The following is a 20,892-nucleotide window of genomic DNA, read 5'->3' as shown; positions in this document are numbered from 1 at the left end:
TCACGGAAACGTTTGAGAATTTGCACACGTTCGATTTGATCATCTTTACAGATCTCGCGATTTTGGAACCCGACCTCGTCGGGTTTTTGACGTGGGTGTCCAAAATTAATTTTCGTCTTGCGGCTTCCATCACGTGTAACTTTATTGGAACAAAACGAATCGTAATGAAATTTTTAGCACTGATATAGGAAACATTTCCGAACAAAGTACTGTAAAAACATTCCAAATCCAACAACCAGGAGCGCTATGGAATAATAAACAGTGCGTCCAGATTTTGGATGATCCATGCTTTAACACAATTTTGAATTCTCTTCAAACTTTTGGAGCCACGTTCGATGTTTTTTACAGAATTAAAATCGGTTCAAAAATAAAGAAGTTACAATGGGGTGAATGAAATGTGAAACAAATTTCTCATCCATTTCACGTATTCGTATTTTTGTTGCGTCTTTCAGGCCCAAATTTTCGTGTTAAATCATGGATCATCTTAAATCTGGACGCACTGTTTATTATACCATAGCGCTCCTAAATGTCGGATCTGGAATGTTTTGACAGTAATTTGTGTTGGAATGTTTCCTCTATTAGTGTTGAAAATTTCATCACCATTCGTTTTGTTTCGAAAAATTAACACGTGATGGAAGCCGTGAAACGAAAATTAATTTTGGATACCAACGTCTAAAAACCCGACGTGGTCGGGTGAAAAAAAATCGCGAAATCGTTAAAAATTGTCAAACCGACCGTGTGCAGCATTCTCAAACGTTTCCATGAAATGCATGCTATCGATCGGCAGGTTCATACTTGTAGTAAGTATAGGGAAATAAAATAATAAACAGCTGCAGAGAAACAAATCAATATTTCACATAAGAAAATAAATCCTACGGAAGAAAAATATCCACTGATTTATATCGGTGGTCGAATTTAGATGAAAGAAATGAGAGTCACTGGGTTGATAGGTGCTTATTGATGAAAAGCTATATTTGAGAATGAAGAGTTAATTAAAAGCACTCTTGGGTACATACTAATGGAGAGCGGAAATTAACGATCAGTTTGGAAAAAGTTGGAAGAAAATACAGTTGCGCTTTTCAAGGGTAGAGACGTTATCGGCGAGAATCTGAAAATATGAAGGATCGGTTGTTACGACATACCAAGCGTTATAGTGTAACTAAGGATCGGAAACTGCATTTGAATGTGTTGAGAACGATCAAGGTAAATCCAGGGCAGTCGGACTATGACATCGCCAAGAAATTCAATGCCGACCGGTGCCGATTCATCTGCGCGAAGGAATACAATCTTATCGGGCCAGTAAGCAACCAAACCGGACATTGAAGAAGAATGTAGAAGCCAAAGGACGGTCTTGGAAGTTGAACAACAAGGTTCTAACGAAGTACGACGGATGCATCCTCATGGATGACGAAACGTACGTGAAGATGGATTTTGGACAGCTTCCTGGCCAAAAATTTTCTAAAGCCACTGGTCGGGGTGATGTTCTCGGAAAGTTCAAATTCGTTTTTGCCGATAAGTTGGCAAGAAAGTGTTTGATCTGGCAAGGCAATTGCAGCTGCGGACGAAAAACCCCCGGTTTTTGTGAGAAACAAGACCATGAACTCCGAAATGTACAAGGAGAGGAGTGCCTGAAAAACATTTTTTTTTCTGTACATTAGATCCCACAAAGGACCAGTAAAGTTTTCGCCAGATTTGGCAATCTACCACTACAGTGGTATCGATCCAACGGGTGGAAAAAAAAATCGTACTTTACAAGTGAATTTACGTTTCCGCATCATTTCAGAAAAAATATATGAAAAAGACTATAGCGTCTATGTAATTGCAAAGAAATTTTCATGAAAATGCAAGCAAAACACGCAGAAACTCAATGGGAATGCATGTTCTAGAGGGTATATTCATGGAACTGCATGTGCTCCAAGCTGCCAACACACTTGTTGTTTTGCTCCGATTCCCGTATCAGAAAAGGGGTAGGCTTGATAGCGGCACGTTATCCAAACAAACGGGAAAATTGTGCCTAGCCTTTTTTTTACAGATTTCATCATATACCTGAGAAACCTGAAAACCATAAAGGGATTAGAAAATAAATAAATATTTAGGGCATGAAGCCGATCCCCGTAGGAATTTTGAAGCATTGAAGCTTATAACCACATTGGGTGAAAAATGACAGATTGATATTTTAGTTTAAATTCTTAGAATGAGGCACACTTATATCAGGATAGGCGAGAGTACATAAAAACTTTCTAGCAATCGAAAAACAGGCATATATGAGCTAAAAGAATCATACATTATTGATTCACAGCTACAAAATTCAGGAGATTTGAGTTTACAACGATTAGAAAATGTTCTAACCAGGATGCTACCATGAGGGCAAATAAACGATTTTATAATGGCAAAGTTGGCATTTAGCCTATCCACATAGGGATTTTTAAGCAATGAAGCTTTTTTTCAATCAAAATATTGGAAATAAGTACATTTTTTTAAACTTCCTTTGTTAAATTCTGACATACATTAAAAAAAAAAGAAGTCGGGCAAAAGAGGGACATGTACACACTAAGTGGAAGGTAAATATAGGTACAACAGTACCTCTGAATCATAGCGATTATTGCAAGTGGAGTGGATTGCCAACCATTGTAGGTTTCTTAGGGTTGGATGCCTTCTCTCGACGAACCATCGGCCGTGGAAGCCCTAGAAGTCAATTCGAAGGCCAAGCCACACAGACATAGGCTGGACCTTGCTACCGATGGGGGAATCATACATACATACATACATACAATAGTACATCTGAATCATAGCTTAACCATAAAGCAGATTCAGAGCACAAAGTCTTGATTTTATATATTTTTATTTAACTGACCAGTTAGCGCTCTGGTTAGAGGACTTCAATGAGCTTCTGTGACGCCAAATTTGAAACAGGCGATATTAACACTGCACGAAGCTGTAGCAGTGGATTCCAGAACCAGGATTGACGTATGATACGGAATATCAGAGTACGATATTAGAGGAGCTTTGACTCTTCTTAACACTATACCATTCTAAAGCTAAGGGAACATGTGTCAATACAAGAGAAGTGACATATATTAGGTGAAACAGATATGACTGTCGACATGCGGTACAAGTTTTGATCAAAAACTTGATTTAATAGGGAACATTGAGGCCTTTAGGCAACCCTAAAAAAAATATATTTTTTTGAAATTTTTTTTTCCACGGAAACGATATTTGTACGGCTTCAATGATTGAATAACCATGATGCAATTTCTACAATTTAATATCTTTATATAAACGGACGTTTATATCCACAAAATTCTGTTGCCAATCCAAAGATAGAAGGGACTGAATACTTGTCCATTATAAGGAAAATACACTAATTTTGCGCTTGACGTAACAGATATAACTAACGTAATTTAGATCATATGCTTCTATGATTTCAAATCGGTTAATATTAACAGATAGCCAGAAGCAATGGAACCGTAAGAGATTTTATTGAACGGAGTTACTAGGAGAGCAAAGAGATTTGTTAAATGAAAAATCATATTCCAAATTGGTAGAACGAGAAAATATGGAAGAATACAGCTTGTGCAAATGCAAGTACTACATATGCACTATTGGCATACCCTTCTCGAGAGAAAATACGTACAAAGGTTAAAAAATACTAGCAAGAATTTAAAACTGATTCAGATTCAAAACATTTCCTTCCAATGTTTTGAACTTGAAAAACTTCTGAACTCTGCATGCAATAATTGACCTTGACCTATTTTCTCCCCCGCCCAGATACAGCCTCATTGATTTCCAATAGACAGAAATATGAGATAAACGTATCTGGGAAGTACTGGATAAGTCGCCTCGTACGACATGGACAAGTATCCCAGTGGCAGTATTCTTTAGGCCGCTGCCACACAGCCAAAAAATATATGAAAAAGACTATAGCGTCTATGTAATTGCAAAGAAATTTTCATGAAAATGCAAGCAAAACACGCAGAAACTCAATGGGAATGCATGTTCTAGAGGGTATATTCATGGAACTGCATGTGCTCCAAGCTGCCAACACACTTGTTGTTTTGCTCCGATTCCCGTAGGAAGTGTATTCCGTTTGCTGCCTGCAGAATATTCTAGCATGGTATGTTCTGATCTGAAATCAATCAAAATGTATGTCAAAAAAACAATGTTAAATAGCTGTAAACAATCGTCACTAATTTTTCCCACCGATTGATCTTTTTTTCAAAAAACCATAAGAGCCAAAAGCAGCGAGAAAATGCAGCAAAGGAGAAATTTGTTTGTATTCTACAGTCTGCTGTCCAATTCCCAGGGGAACTTCAAACACTTATGGACAGGTGTAAATATCAACCTAAAAATCTGCTAATAAAGTATGAATACCTGGAAAAAATTGGGTTTCCGATCTTATTTCGAACATTGCAATCCAATAGGAATTTTGAATTGGGGTAGTAAAATGTAAACTTACAATAAACAAAGCAGATGAATGCTATTGGGATTTTACATGAAATATGCAGTATCAACACATGTAAAAGGTCGATTCCCTTCTACCCATATACTTGCATGTAATGCCACATGGATTTTTCTAACTGTGTACGTTTCGTCGTTCATCACAGGGCAGCAGGGGTGCCAGGTGGTTCTGTCAAAAATCAGGACAACACAATTAAAAAATCAGGATTTTTCAGGACACTTAAGAGTTTATGGAAATAATATACACCCCTTGTTGGATTGCCTAAATAAAGGCGAAATATAGATTCTGTATACGTCCTAATTTATGCAACAAACGTGAGCAGCTATTTGGCCGGCCTACAGTTCATATCGAAAAACACCATTTAAATATCAATTGCACCGAAGATTATAATCGTTAAACGAGTTTAACAGTTTTCTATCACAGCTTTGTTCGAAGTTCTCTTAGTTCGATTACAAACTTCATTAATTGATATATTTTCTTGGAAATCAGGACAATTCAGGACACTTTGAGACAAATTTTCAAAAATCAGGATAATTCGAGAGTTTTTGAAAAATCAAGACGGTCTCTCGAAAATCAGGACAAATCCTGATAAATCAGGACACCTGGCACCTCTGCACGGCAGCCATATTTTGTCAGCATCTTCCCGTAAAGCTTCCGTACACGAGTTTTAGCCGTAGATTGTTGCCGCTCATCGCGGTTTGTGATGTTCTGTACCTTTTCTGTATGTAGTCCAGCTCTCTTCCTTGCATTCTGGACGTAGTTCTGCGACATGCCGATCTTTTTAGCCAAATCACGGCTTTAGACGTTGAGATTGCTTTATTCATCCGTTTCACCCTCTGTCGTTTTGTTCTCCAGTCTCGGTTTCCTTTCAGCTCCTTTGCCATGGTCCAACGTCACCCGCTCCTGGAACCGCTTCAACACTCTGGAGACGTTCAACATTTTTCCCAACTGCCGGTGCGACATGGTCAGGAAATTTGTTCTCTCAACTCGCGTTGGTTCACCTCAATTTTCGTAGGATCGAAAACACGACATCGAGTTTGACTGCATGTAAGCAATACACATCAATGAGAAAGAGTGCAAAATTTGGTTGATTTTTACCCAATGTTTGTTGCCGATTCATCAAAGTCAACATTCGGTACCAATTCAATGGAGGAATACAAATATTTGTTTTGTTTGCGCGTGTTTGTTAATTTGTTTTTGTTAGTTTTGGCTCATTAGATGTTTAAAATTTAAATTTAAAGTAGCTATAAAACAGTTTGTCTAATATGTCGGAATCGGGGTTGACCGTCAAATGACAGTTGTCAAATTATACATCTGACACCGGATCCAGAATAAGCTCAAAAAGAAAGAGCGGGAACCTTGGGCTTATGCGTGAACGGAAGCCATTGGCTCGTTCACTTAATTAGGAACACGGAAACAAGTATCACGTCGAAATCCTCACCGGAGATTTCAAGTAGTTCGGAGTACTTTAGTGTGCGGAGTGTCCGGCCAAGTGAGCCGAGGAAAAGGGAGGAACCTTGACCAGAATCAAGTGAGGTCAGTTTGTACACTTCCGTCAACTTGTGTAACGCTGCGAAGTGCCCGGTGAAATCCTCAACCGTCCTGGGAAGCGTCAAGCCGTTTCCAAACGCTTTGCCAGGTTTTTAAGTGTTCCGTTCGCAGTGCTAATATCACAAGAAGCAGCTCCAAGCGACGCCCCTGTGGGCGGTGTAAAATCTTGGGTAAGACCCGTCAACACTACCGAACCCGCGGCCCACATCTCTACGGCCGGGGTGCCGGTTACTTCGGTCTGGTGATCGGTAAACACCCACAATCCCGATCCAGCCACCGAGAGCAACATTATTGTCGCCAGGTTTATCCACGAATTCTGGCGGACTGAGTCGAGACAACAGCATACGAGTTCCTGACTGCAGGGATGGCCATTACAGGTGCCGATGAGATACCCCGATGACGGCAGAAAAACGGCAAGCTGGAATAAAATGTAAAATCGCATTTCCCACCTCTTGTAATTTAGTGTGTATTTGTCTTGTTCGATTGTATTTGTCCGCTTTGTTGGCAGCGATTGATCGTTCCCGTCCTCCCTGAGAACGTGCGCCGACCCTGAGAACGTAAGTATTTGAGTTGAGCTGGCCGGAAGTTGATGACCTAGTCATTAACTTTCATGTTATAAAAGTCATGCCCTGTTGAATATGTCGCAATAATTTCGTGTTCGGCCTTTATATCATGTCATGATTTGAAGCAAAAAGCACGATTGTTTGTCCAAAGCTGAGAACTGATTCAGGTGTATTATTAATTGATAAATCCAATTGAGAACATCCGTTTTTATGAAAAAGGTTGGCTCAGATCGAACATTGAATATGGACGGAGAAACAAGCGTTTCCTTAAAACGTTCAGTTTTCGGAGTGTGCACTGTGCATTATTAAATTGGTATTGAAATCGCCCAAAAGTACTACCCGCATACTAAAATACTATATCTCAAACAGTTTATACGATACATCAACGGCTTGAGAGAGAGTGATTGTCTCTGTAAACGCAGATGTTCAATTAAACATTACTTCGACAACGATAAGAACGAAACACGAACGTTCATGTGAAAAGGTGATGGTATCTGGAAAGGTGGTGGAATGGTATGAACGATTTCCTTTAATTTTTTATAATCGTAAAAATGATTTTGAACCGTTACTCATACCGTCCATTCTTTCTGTCATTCTCACGTGAAACCCGAACGAAACGCCGGTCAGGGATGCCAGATGAATTTGCACAGAATAAACCACACATTTAAAATTTCTTTTATATTCTGATACGACTCTAGAGTTTTTTCAACGACAATTATTGAACTTGGAAGCTTCATATTTCAATAGTGACTTCATGTATTATAAATATGAGCGTTTCTGTGCGAATCCATTTGAATTTAGTTGCAATTTTAGTTCATTTTTCAGTCTTATTGTATGAATAAAATGCGTCTTGAAAAATCTCATGCAATATTAGATATTAGAATTTGCTCAGCCGTCCAAACGAGCTTTAGGTTGAATTGAACTGGTTATTCAAAAATATCATAACAAAAAATAGTAAAAACAATCTCTTTTTAAAAATAAGTTAACCATATTTTGCTTCCACTTCATATTCAAATAAGTTTTTGTGTGAAGTGATCAAGCAACTTTGACATGTATGAAAATATTTCGAATAGTATTCAAAGTTCATATTTTTGCTTGTTGCTTTTCATTAATTTCATTCATTTCATAAAATTATTATGAAATAATTTGACAATAATCAATCCAATATCCAAGGCTGAGAAAATATCTGTGAATTTGAGAATATCATGAATATATTTCATTGTCCAAAGAGAAAGAGATTTCAATATCTGGAGTTATATTTTTTAACTGTTCTTTATAAAACTATCAAAGAAAATATCGAAAACTTAAAAAAATATTTTTTTGAAAATATTCTATGAATTTCTATCCGAGTGTAGGAAAATCGATATACTTGGCACCACTGTTCATAGCCGAAAAGTTTTGCTCCGGGATTCTTTACAGCCGTCTGTTCTCGCGCTTTCTTTATTAATTTTTTCTCGTTTCTATCATCTTTTAACTGAATTCAACATAAATAAATACCAGGAAACATAAATTACAAAACGCAAAAGGTAAGTTTTTGATGCAATTCCATTACCTGCCGTTTTTTCACTGTATTTTGTTTTCAGATACTTATCGACTTCAACAAGGAAAAATGGCGACTGAAACAGATTGGACCCGCCGGAAGAAAACTAAATCCACAGCTGATTCCTTCGAATGCGATCAGCCGGATCAGCCCAGTTGGCGGATTTTAAAACTCCTGCAATTGATCCTATTCGCGTTTCATAACTCCAGAAAAATATTTACCGTCGGCAAAAGGAATCTTGAAATGGAGCTACTCGATGTGAAACAGATGGTATTTCTCTTACCGGAAGAAAATGGACCTACATCGCCAATAGCCGTTCCAGGAGAAGGATGATATGTAATATTAAAAATTGTGAAACTATGTAGAAATCCATTAAATCATTATTTTTGAACCTTATATTCAGTGTTTTCATTTTACAGAATATAAAGAAAAAATCCATGCATGTGTGCGTGCTATATTAAAGTACGGTTTATAGAAAAGTATGAATGATGTTGGAAGAACGACGTGTCAGGTCGGTTCAAAACCTTAACTTTTAATGTTCCGTTACCAGAGAACTTTTAGAAAAACTGAAACAGTTATAGTTTGATGAACGGGATACGTTATCCATAAGCAGATTTTGGATCTTAACATAACTGTTTGTAGAAAAGTTTTTCCATACAACCGTTTTAACAGTTTTTAATAGTTACATAACCTAACAACATATTCAAAATACAATCAATTTGGAATTCACGATTTATGTTATGTATTTTACAGTTTCTATAATCGTTTGCTAAACGTTATTTTACACTTCATAAAATCGTCGTTGGACTATTTAAATAATCGTTTGGATACAATCCTCATTTATGCGGGTAGTTCATCGTATGTCGAACCGTATTGTTGTGACGCAACGAAAGTAGATCGCTCGTAAATTAAAAAAATAAACTAAAATTGAAAACCAAATACCTCAAGTTTTTCTGTCTGTTCCTAAACATCGTTTTCGAAAAATTTCGTTGGAATCCGTCTTTAAACAGAACAGAATTCTTCGATATCGTAAAGAATTTAAAAAACGCTGAAAATTCGCCTGATGTGACGCAACGGAGGAAAACCAATATGCATAAAAAAACTTATATTGATTGCAAATTAAAGGTTAATTTCAGCCAAGCACGGCGATATACACTTTGTTTGGTAAAATTTAAACACCAAAAAGTTGATACAAAAATCATTTAAAAAAATTTCAAATGATGTAACGAAACGCTGGAATGGGTCATTTACATAAAATTGTGTATGTCCCCCACAGTATCTGTATAACGCCTTCATTTATGCAATCAAATAAGCTAAGATGGATTTTATTTAATAAACTGGTGAAAACTCGACTAAAGTAAAAAAAACTGAATGTGGAGCTACTGTTATTTTTCGAAAAAAAATTGAACCTCTCTTACAAGTTACAAATATTGAAAAGAAATTTACCTGGGTACCATACCATAAGTCACGAAAGTCCCTTGAGAGCGCCATATGGATATGAAGTAGAAAATGCTATCCACACCCTTGAAAGATGGGCCGCAAGGTTGACTGCTGCAATTTGTCAAGGTTGAAACAAATGGTGCACACCATTATCGCCATGATCGAGCAGGGTGTGTCGGTTTCGAGATTTAATGATATTGTATGCAAGGGCGATTAATTATAATTAGAAGTTGCTTCTCGAATTTTATTTTGCAAGTGATAAACCTTCGATAATTTAAACATTCGCCTGAAGTGCAAAACGTATCACACCAGAGGCGATACATCATTTTCATAACTATTGCAAATATAATTGTAATTACCTACCAATATTATCGTTTTATTTCGTCCCCCCAATTGCCAGTAAAATCGCCATAATGTGGCAGTTCCATTTAACGATTATAACTCATCATACGCAACACACCGCCTAGCGAATCATTCATTACCGAAAGCTGAAGCCGGAAAACGCCAAAGTATGTCAAATGGAAAATTGCATAATTTATGAGGGATAAATTTGCAAAACCGTATCAGTTCCGGATGCTTTTCAACCAATATGCTGGCTAAAGTTGCACCAGCTGATGCCATAGTATCACCGGCCGGTTTTCGGCGATTTGATACTTTGCCATTTTTTATGCTTTTGAAAATTTCATTTCGTGTTTTTGACCCTAAAATAGATTTAAAACTGTTGTCGTATAAACGGATTAAAGGTATAAAACTTTCTTTCAACTTTTGAAATTTATATTGTATTTTGTCAGTGCATTGTCTGTGGTCGAATCAACGAAACTACAGTTCGAGAAATTTTTCAAATAGGTACAAAACATTCAATTGCTTTTCACCAAAACTCAACCCGATTCAAATGAGCAGTGCAGCTTTAACTATTTGCCACATGTGATAAAGGATGAATGCTTTGCAACAGATGAACACCTTGCAGAAAAATTTTGAAAGCTTATGTCATTGCATTCCATTACGAATGCATTCCCAAAGTTCTGTGTTCGGAGAAACTGTTCTGATTGCACGGAGCAAATGGTTATTGTAACGAATTGTCCAGCTGAGCTACACATATGTACCTATCTGTATACTTGTGAAAAAATAAAATCGATTATCATAGGTACTAAAAATACCCCACAAAGAGACACCAATAGATAATCTATAGACATCCAGTTGATATAGGCAGCACTTTGAATCAATTTAGGAGACAGTGCCTAATATTTGCTCTGATAATAAACATACTTACACACACGCCGTAGGTATAGTTTCAGGCGGCGAGAATTTCTTCCTTCAACCACATAAAAAAAAACAATCGAACAATGTTGTGTTGAGGAAAACGAACGCCGAGATGACATCTTTTTCTTCGAGCGGTTTACCAAAACGTACCCACCTCTTCCTAATATTGACGGAGCAAACGGATTCGAAAACTTCCCTCGCAGCCAGCCAAAAGAACCAGGCGGGAAAAAATCGAACCATGCTATTTCCGATTGAATGTGTAAATCGTGACAGGAACTTGCGGCATAAAACCAAAATCAGACATAGAGGCGACCGTTTTTTTCCCGTGTGCTTTGCTTTGGAATGTCATTCCATTCCTTAATGTTTGATAATATCGATAATGCATGTGCTTGATTTTAGTGTATGATTTCATTTCCGGGCTAAAAATTTAATAAAATGAAATGAAGGAAAATTAAAGTACAGTTGGAGTTGTTTGGTTGTTTAAAATACCTCACGCATAGTGATTTCACTACGTTATTTTGACTGCGTTTTAGTAAAATTGTCAATGAAAGGATTATTCCATTTTCGTAGTACTCCGTCTCACGACATAACTTGACGAACATAATTCCTAAAACTTACTCGGTCCATAGTCGGTCCGTTCTCCGATTTCTCGGCCATCCCACATTTGCCAGATCACGCTATACTTGGTCTAACCACCTCGCTCGTTGCGCCCTGCTTGTCTCGTTTCTACCGGAATCGTAGCGAACACCTGTTTTGCAGGACACTCGTCCGGCTTTCTCGCATCATGTCCCGCCCAGCGTATCCGGCCAACCTTCACCACCTTCTGGATACTGGGTTCGCCGTAGAATCGCGCGAGCTCGTGGTTCATCCTTCGCCTCCACACTCCGTTCTCCTGCACGCTGTCAAAGATGGTTCTTAACACTTGTCGCTCGAATACTCCGAGTGTACGCATGTCCTCCTCGAGCAATATCCATGTCTCGTGCCCGTAGAGAACAACCGGTTTAATGAGCGCCATATACAGGTTACACTTCGTGCGAGGGCTTAGTCTTCTCGACCGCAGTTGCTTGTGGAGTCCATAGTAGGCACGATTTCCGCTGATAATTCGCCGCCGGATCTCACGGCTGGTGCCATTGTCTGCCGTCACCAGTGAGCCAAGGTAGGCAAAGTCTTCGACTATCTCCAGCTCGTCGCCGTCGATCGTGACCTTGTCATTACTGGACAAGCGGATCCGGTCGGTCTCGAATCCGCAGGCCAGCATGTACTTCGTCTTGGACGTATTAACCATCAACCCAATCCTTCCTGCTTCGCGTTTCAGTTTGCGGTAGATCTCCTCCACCGCCGCAGATGATCTGCTGACTATATCAATGTCATCGGCAAAGCTGACTGCAAAGTTGACTGGATCTGTTGAAAATTGTGCCCCGTATTTCGCCAACCGCTCGTCGAATAACACCTTCCAGCGCCCCGTTGAACATCATGCAGGATAGATAATCGCCTTGTGGAAGCTCCCTGCGCGATTCGGATGAACTCGACAATTCACCCGTAATACGCACACAGCACTGCGTTGTACGGCGAAAAGTCGTTGTACGGCGAAAAGTCGTTGTACGGATGCAGGATTCCGTTGTTAGTGTCTCACGAATTGGGTCCCAAACGGCTATCGAATTCCGGGTAAGCAGCAATCAATTTCGGTCATCAATCGACCAGCGATGGCGGAGCAGAACAGAAGGCCGAGAACTTTTGGGTTGCAGAAAACACGTCCGCGATTAGGTTTCATGTCACTTACGAGCTATGGTTTGAATTCACGTAGGTATCACTTTTTCGTCTCACTCTTAAAAGTATGGTGTGAGTGTGCAGTGTTGGCAATTCAATGTTTTGTGTTGCGTGAAATTGTGTTCGGAGAAATTCATGTTCTATGTGTAATAATTATATCTAGAGTTTGTTCTGATTAGGTCGTATGAACAATTATAAACAAAATTGAGTTTTAGACTGCAAACGATTGTACAAATTGTATTCTATGTTTACTAAAAACATGGATTCATTTTGTCATGAAATAACTTCAACAAAACTATTTGAATTTTAGACGTATAATGATTTTCTCATTTTTGAGTGCAATTTGGTTTTAACGACCTTTTGCGTTGCGCTAAATTGCCGTGCATGCAAAAGGACCTAAACAACAGTTCGGCTGATTGGTTGTTCGGTCCTTTTGTATTTTCTAAGGAAGTGCATGAAATTTTGTGAAAAAAGCGAAAAATTAAGATAAAAATCGGTTGTAACAGTGTGTAAGCTGGCTTAGAAGAACGAGTGGCTTAAAATTTAGCTGGGTGAGTGAGATCTGTGATAATTTATACTAGCAGACATATTCATATATTTTTTTGACTACAACAGATAGGGTAAGTGAGCCCTATTTTGGCATGGTCCTTTTCTTGGCATGCCAATATGTCTTTTCATGTTTTTCAGGTCCAAATTGAGCTTAAAAAATTTTGAATATATTTTCATTGCGAAGAGAATAATTTTTCTCAAATCTGTGCATACCGATTTTTTTGATTGTTTGTACTTTAATAAAGAAGTAATTTTTTTCGATCTGCATCAGAGGAAATTATGTTAGAAATCACCGTATGAAAATCAGATGAACTCACCTTTCTAGTGCAACTGTTAAATTCACATGCGATTTTAAACGCGGACATTCATTTGAAAAATTTGCAATAAATACTCATGCTTACAGTTAAACTCGGCAAAAAATCAAAAAATACTAGAAAGACTAAAGAATGAATATTTATTTAGGTTTTTAATAAAAAATTAAAACTATTTTGTTCCTTTTCTTGGCATGCAACTCCAATCGAAATACACCACCAGTGTTGGAAGCTGGAAAAAATACATGTTCATTAAAGAGGAATTTTTGGGCTGATGTTTTCCCTAAAACTTCATTTCGAACTACGCACAAATGTTTTCATACTAATTGGGTTGTATGATAAGATCGTTTCTATCAACTTAAGCTTCGAAATAAGTTGGAAAACGTTAGTGATTCGACTAACTAAAAGTCATATCTCAGCATTGAAAATGCAAAAATCGCTATTTGGGAACCATGAATCGAAGGTGCCTTGGTATGCGTGCGAACAGTATTTGCATTGCAGCTGAGCAAAAACCACGTGGTCTCCTACAGAACACAGTGGTTCGAAATATTAAAAAAAACTAAATTAAATCAAGCATCTTACAAGACTTAATAATTTTTTTATTTAAAAATTGTTAGATCGAAGGCAATTTATGACTTTAGTATATAAAATACATACATAATTGAGTTTTGGAATGGTTTCCTATTGATTGGGAACCATATACCTACTCAGATTTAATTTTTTGGATTTTTGTTCTAATTTTTTTTCATGGAAACAGAAGTTGGAAGTTCAGGAAAATATCGTTTGCTTTCCAATTATTGCTTAAAACATTTGAAGTGAGTCGAATTAAAAAAAATGTTTTAGCAAGGTTTATATTCTAACATCTATTTTGGTGGTCAAACCACTGCGCAACGCCCCGGGCATTCGAGATGGCTCTTGCTAGAAGCTCATAATCTCAGCTAACAAATTCAAAAGGGCAAAATTTTAAAATACCATTCAAGGAATTTTTCAATTTCTTACTTTATGAAGCCAAACTCCACAATATGAAGACAGTTGTTTGGTAGTGAAAATAACCCTTTGTGTCGCAATCGCATTGTGGAATTTCTGGACTTCCGACTTTTTGAAATGAAAGCCAACCAAATTTTATCAATGTTTTCAAAAGCCTTTTTGTTGTATGAGTGAAGCCCGGTGTCGCATCGTCGCATAGAACTTTACGCTCAGCTGACGTCATTCTGTCAGTGGCCTTATATTCAGAATAGCCAACGATTCTGTTAACTGTCAATTGAGCATTGTTGGTAAAGATCTATTGCACTTTGCTGGTGGCCAAGAATCGGATCATCGAAACGGCAAACAATTGGTACGGCGGCCAAGTAATTGGAGCACCGCAGTGAGTACTTTGCATGCATTTTACTCACATTAATGAAAGTTCCATAGAGAAAACATATTTTTGTTGAACTCTAAGCAAGTTAGCAAGTAAATTCTTCAAAGAAAGTTATATGGTGGTTGTAAGTACATGTTGACTTGTATAAGAACAAAAGTAATGCCCATATCGAAAAACAGGCATATTTTGTATCCATTTTACGATTGGAAACCAAGTTTTCAGTCAATTCTGAACAATTGTTATAATACTAGAATTAAAAAGGTGTTTTGAAACTTTCCTCGCGATTTCCTCGAAACTCGTTGGGTGGCTCATACGACCTAATCAAAACAAACTCTAGATATGTCATTTTTTATCTTCAGATATTCCACTTTATATTTGTAATTGATTTGGAGTTTTTTTTGTAATCTCGATTGTTTTTCTCTGACTGTAGTGACTACGTCGGAACAGACAGAGGTTTGAAATACCTATCGTCCAAAACAGAAGGTCATTGAATAAATTTTTTGGGCAAGATCACGAAAAATTCAGTAAAGTTCACTCAAAAACAGCTGGATGTCAACTATTCGACTAAAATTTATATGATAAATGGGGGGGGGGGGGTTTGGGGGTTAAACCCCCCCCCCCATAAGGATTCAAAATGGCAAGCGAGGTATTCTACTCTGCACTCAAAATTTTAAATCAAATTATGATCCAATCCAATCCAATAAGGTCAATCAAGAGTAACAATTTAAATATAAGAGGTAGGGACTTATGCGTTGTCAGTTTATACTGGCCTCAGAGAGTTACAGTGGATCGAAGTCACCTAGAGAACCTTTGCTCAGTTTTGCCTGAGCCAAGGTTGATCCTGGGTGATTTCAATTCGCATGGAACTGTCTGGGGAGAACAAATTGACGATAGACGTTCTAATCTTATTTATGGCATTTGTGACAGTTTCAATTTAACAGTTTTGAACACGGGTGAAAAAATACGAGTACCTAAACCTCCTGCAAAACCAAGTGCAATTGACCTCTCACTCTGCTCAAACTCACTATCATTGGATTGCCAGTGGAAGAAAATCCCCGATCCTAATGGTAGTGACCACTTACCTATCAAAATTACAATCACCAATGGGGTCAACACTTCAAATTCAACAAATATGGCATATTATCTCACAAGACACATCGACTGGAAAAAGTACTCGGACGCAATTGATTCAGTCATAGATTCTGCGGAAGTTTTACCTCCGTTGGAGGAATATACCTTTATTGCTCGCTTGATTTATGATACTGCAGTTCAATCTCAAACGAAACCCATCCCAGATCCATCTGTTCGTAGAAGGCCTCCCAATCCATGGTGGGACAGTCAGTGTACCCTGTACCATACTTTACGTGAACAAATCGAACGCTTTTAAAGTTTTTCGGAAACACGGAACCTTGGATAACTTCAACGCGTATTTTTTCTCTTGAGCAGCAATTCAAAAACCTGATCAAGGGGAAAAAACGTGCGCATTGGCGTAATTTTGTGGGAGGTTTATCGCGGGAAACATCCTTAAGCACTTTGTGGAATGTGGCGCGAAGCATGCGTAATACCACGAACGAAAGTGAAGAACATTCGCATAAATGGATATTCAATTTCGCACGGAAAATCTGTCCAGATTCTACACCTGTGCAAAAAATCATCCGAAGTGTGCCTCCGAATAGATGTGATTTGGATTCCAGTTTCTCGATGGTGGAATTCTCACTTGCTCTCCTCTCTTGAAACAATTCAGCTCCGGGATTTGATAAAATAAAATTCAACTTGTTGAAAAACCTTCCGGATTCTGCTAAATTTCGCTTGTTGAATTTATTCAATCAATTCTTGGAGCAGAACATTGTTCGCGAAGATTGGAGACAAGTGAGAGTTATTGCCATCCAAAAGCCTGGGAAACCAGCGTCCGATTTTAATTCATACCGTCCAATAGCGATGTTGTCTTGTATTCGGAAATTGATGGAGAAAATGATTTTGTTCCGATTGGATAAATGGATGGAAACAAATGGTCTCCTTCAGATACTCAGTTTGGGTTTCGCAGGGGCAAAGGGACAAATGATTGTCTTGCTTTGCTGTCTTCAGAGATACAAATGGCGTATGCGAAACGTGAACAAATGGCTTCAGTGTTTCTAGACATAAAGGGAGCTTTTGATGCAGTCTCTATAGAGGTTTTATCAGACAAATTGCACTCCCGGGGTCTGCCTCCTCTTTTGAACAACATCTTATACAATTTGCTTTGTGAGAAACGTTTGAATTTTGCTCACGGAGATATTGCAGTTAGAAGAACCTCTTACATGGGCCTCCCGCAGGGTTCATGTTTGAGTCCACTTTTGTACAACTTTTACGTAAGTGACATCGACAGTTGTCTCTCTGAAGGCTGCACTCTAAGACAACTTGCAGATGACAGCGTAGTGTCTGTCACAGGTTCTACTGAGTCTCATCTGCACAGACCTTTACAAGATACTTTAGACAGATTATCAACTTGGGCTTTGGGGCTTGGGATTGAGTTTTCTCCACAGAAAACGGAGATGGTTGTTTTCTCTAAGAAACATAGACCTGCTCAACCTAAGCTTCAACTCCTAGGAAGAACGATCACTCAATCGAGGTGTTTTAAGTATCTTGGGGTTTGGTTTGATTCCAAGTGCACCTGGAGAGCCCACATTAAGTATCTGAAAGGAAAATGCCAACAGAGAATAAATTTTCTCCGATCAATCACTGGCACCTGGTGGGGAGCCCATCCAGAAGATCTTTTAAAATTGTATCGAACAACTATTCTCTCAGTTATGGAGTATGGTAGCTTCTGTTTCCAGTCAGCTGCCAAAACTCATCTCATCAAACTCGAGCGTATCCAATATCGTTGTCTCCGCATCGCTTTGGGCTGTATGCACTCAACGCATAACATGAGTCTTGAAGTTTTGGCAGGCATACTCCCACTAAAAGATCGATTCAATTTATTATCACTCCGGTTCCTCAGCAGGTGCGAGGTCATGAACCCATTGGTGATTGTAAATTTTGAAAGGCTACTTGAGCAAAATTTTCAAACCAGATTTATGTCTGTATACCATGTCTTCATGTCCATGGAGGTGAATCCTTCTTCGTACTCTCCAACTCGTGTTTTCATCCCAGACTACGACAACTCTTCTGTCCAGTTTGATTTGTCTATGCAGCAGGAAATTCGTGGAATCCCGGTACAACATCGTTCCCTTGTTGTTCCCGGGATTTTCTTTGCATGTATGGACACGTCAATGCTGAAAAAATGTACTTCACCGATGGTTCTCTAATAAACGAGTGTACCGGGTTTGGAGTGTTCAACCAAGTATCCAGTGCCTTTTATAGCCTGCAATGTCCATGCTCAGTGTATATCGCTGAATTAGCAGCTATTCATTGGGCTCTGGACAACGTGGCTTCACGACCTGTTGAACAATACTATATTGTAACGGACAGCCTTAGCTCTGTCGAGGCTATTCGTTCAATAAAGCCCGGAAAGAATTCATCGTACTTCCTTGAGAAGATACGAGATATTTTGAGTACTTTATCAAAACGCTGCTTTTCCATCACCTTTGTTTGGGTCCCCTCACATTGTTCGATAGTAGGCAATGAGAAAGCAGATTCACTGGCAAAGGTGGGTGCAATGGAAGGTGACACATATCAACGGGAAATCGTCTTTAACGAATTTTACTCTATGGTTCGGAGAAACTCTCTTCTCAACTGGCAGCGAAAATGGGACGAGGATGAGTTGGGTCGGTGGCTCCATTCCATTATCCCAAAGGTAAGTCTTAAACCCTGGTTTAATAGATTGAACCTGAGTCGAGGTTTTATTCGAATATTTTCCCGTCTCATGTCCAATCATTATTCCTTAGACGCGGTACTCTATCGTGTAAATATTGCTGGCAGCAATTTATGTAGTTGTGGCCAAGGTTACCATGATATTGAGCATATTGTTTGGTCGTGTGAGACCCACCTTGTCGCCAGATCGAATCTTATTGACTCCCTTCGGGCCCGAGGGAAACCGCCTAATGTTCCAGTGAGAGATGTGCTAGCTGTGATAGACTTGGATTACATGTTTGAAATCTATCTTTTTCTAAAAGCTATCGATCTCCACCTGTAATTCTTTTTATTTTCATGTTTCCCTTTCTGTCTTCTTTTGCCTTTAAAAAACTGTTAGTTTTAAGCAATCAATTGTAAAAATCAAATCGAGTTTGGCTCCTTCAAACCTACTGGTACGAGCCGTTTCAAATAAATAATTGTTAAAAAAAAAAAAGACTAACAATTTAGACTAAAAACTGATGCCAAAACCTCAAAAATCCATCCATAATTCTGCTACACTTTTCCAAATTTTTCTCACTTGTTCATCCTGGTTCAAATTGAGTTTTGCTATTCAAATTTGAATCATGTTTTTTGAGATCATCGAAATCGAGTTCTAAAACTTAATTCATTCACAAAGCTCAAAAATTTAAATCTTCGAAATGGCTATTAAAAATTAAAAATTCAGGTTCAGATCTTTGTAAATTCATATTTTAATTCTGATTCATAGTTCAGATAAACAATAAATAATTCATGTAGCAAATTTAGATTGACCTTCAACTAGGCAGGCAACAAGGCTTTTTTAAAGGCCGTTCAACCTCAACTAATTTGATTGAATTTATAGACTTTTCATTGAATGCTATGGACAATGGCATCCATGTGGAAGCTCTTTATACAGACTTCAGTAATGCATTTGATCGCATAGACATACCAATGCTTCTTTTCAAATTACAAAAAAATTGGAATAAAATCTAAACTCCTGAAATGGCTTGAATCATACCTGACGAATCGCCAACAAATAATAAATTTCAATGGAAAGAAATCGCTCCCTATTCAAGTCACTTCAGGAGTTCCGCAAGGATCTCATTGAGGACCTCTACTTTTCATACTTTATGTAAATTTTCTTTATTCTCAAAAATCTCAAAATGCTCATTTATACCGACGACATCAAGCTCTATTTGGAAATAAGAAATGAAGAAGACATCAGCATATTCCAAAATGAAATTCACATTTTCTACCTGTGGTGCAAAAAAAGCCTCCTGAAGCTCAATGTAAAAAAATGCAATTTAATATCATTTAGCAGATAAAGAACAACACCAAACATCACAATTACACTAGGAGATCAGAATGTAGAAAAATGTGAACGAGTTAGGGATTTAGGAATTATCTTAGACTCTAAACTTACTTTCACAGACCATTATAATACTATCATCCATAGGGCAAATAACATGCTGGGCTTTATTAAGCGCTTTTGCTTTAATTTTCAAGACCCATACACAATAAAAACACTATATATTGCCTATGTAAGGTCTTTACTGTTTGGTCCCCTTATTCAATTTCACACGAAAAAAGAATAGAATCAGTACAAAAGCAATTTCTACTATATGCCCTTCGTAAATTAGGTTGGACATCATTTCCACTTCCATCATATAAAGCGCGCTGCATGCTCATTGACATACAAACACTAAAAGAACGCCGTGAATATGCAATGGTTTCATTTGTAAACGATATTGTTTCGCAGCGTATTGACTCAAAAGAAATTCTATCAAAATTAAACTTTTATGCACCTTCTCGGCAACTCCGAAATCGAAATTTATTTTTCATTAATCACTATCGCACAAACTACGCGAAAAACGGGTCAATAAATCGCATGATGGCCTCTTACAATCAACACTGCGAAACCATTGACTTTACAATGTCTCGGCAAAAACTCAAACAATATTTTAATCGAAGAAATCTAAACTCTTAAGGAGAAATTTTAAAGCAGACACTGCTTAAACCTATTCTTAAGGAAATGCACATGTATCAAACTAGTCTACGTTACGGTTGACGAATAAATAAATAAATAAATAAACTACAGAATTTAAATAAAAGATTCATAAAGGAGGGTTCTAATACTTGGCTCATAAATGCTGATCTGGAATAAGATTGAGGAATCGTATTTTTAGTACATTTCAGAAATCGTATGGAAATTTGGACACAGACTCGAAGCGCAATTTTTGAATTCAGGTTCAGAACTCAGATTCAGAATGCAGGTTTAAAATTCAGAAACAGGTTAAGATTGT

The sequence above is a fragment of the Uranotaenia lowii genome, chromosome 1 (genome assembly GCF_029784155.1).
Source record: "Uranotaenia lowii strain MFRU-FL chromosome 1, ASM2978415v1, whole genome shotgun sequence".
Taxonomy (NCBI): Eukaryota; Metazoa; Arthropoda; class Insecta; order Diptera; family Culicidae; genus Uranotaenia; species Uranotaenia lowii.
The sequence above is the reverse complement of the archived record's forward strand: the minus strand, read 5'-3'. Positions refer to the sequence as shown.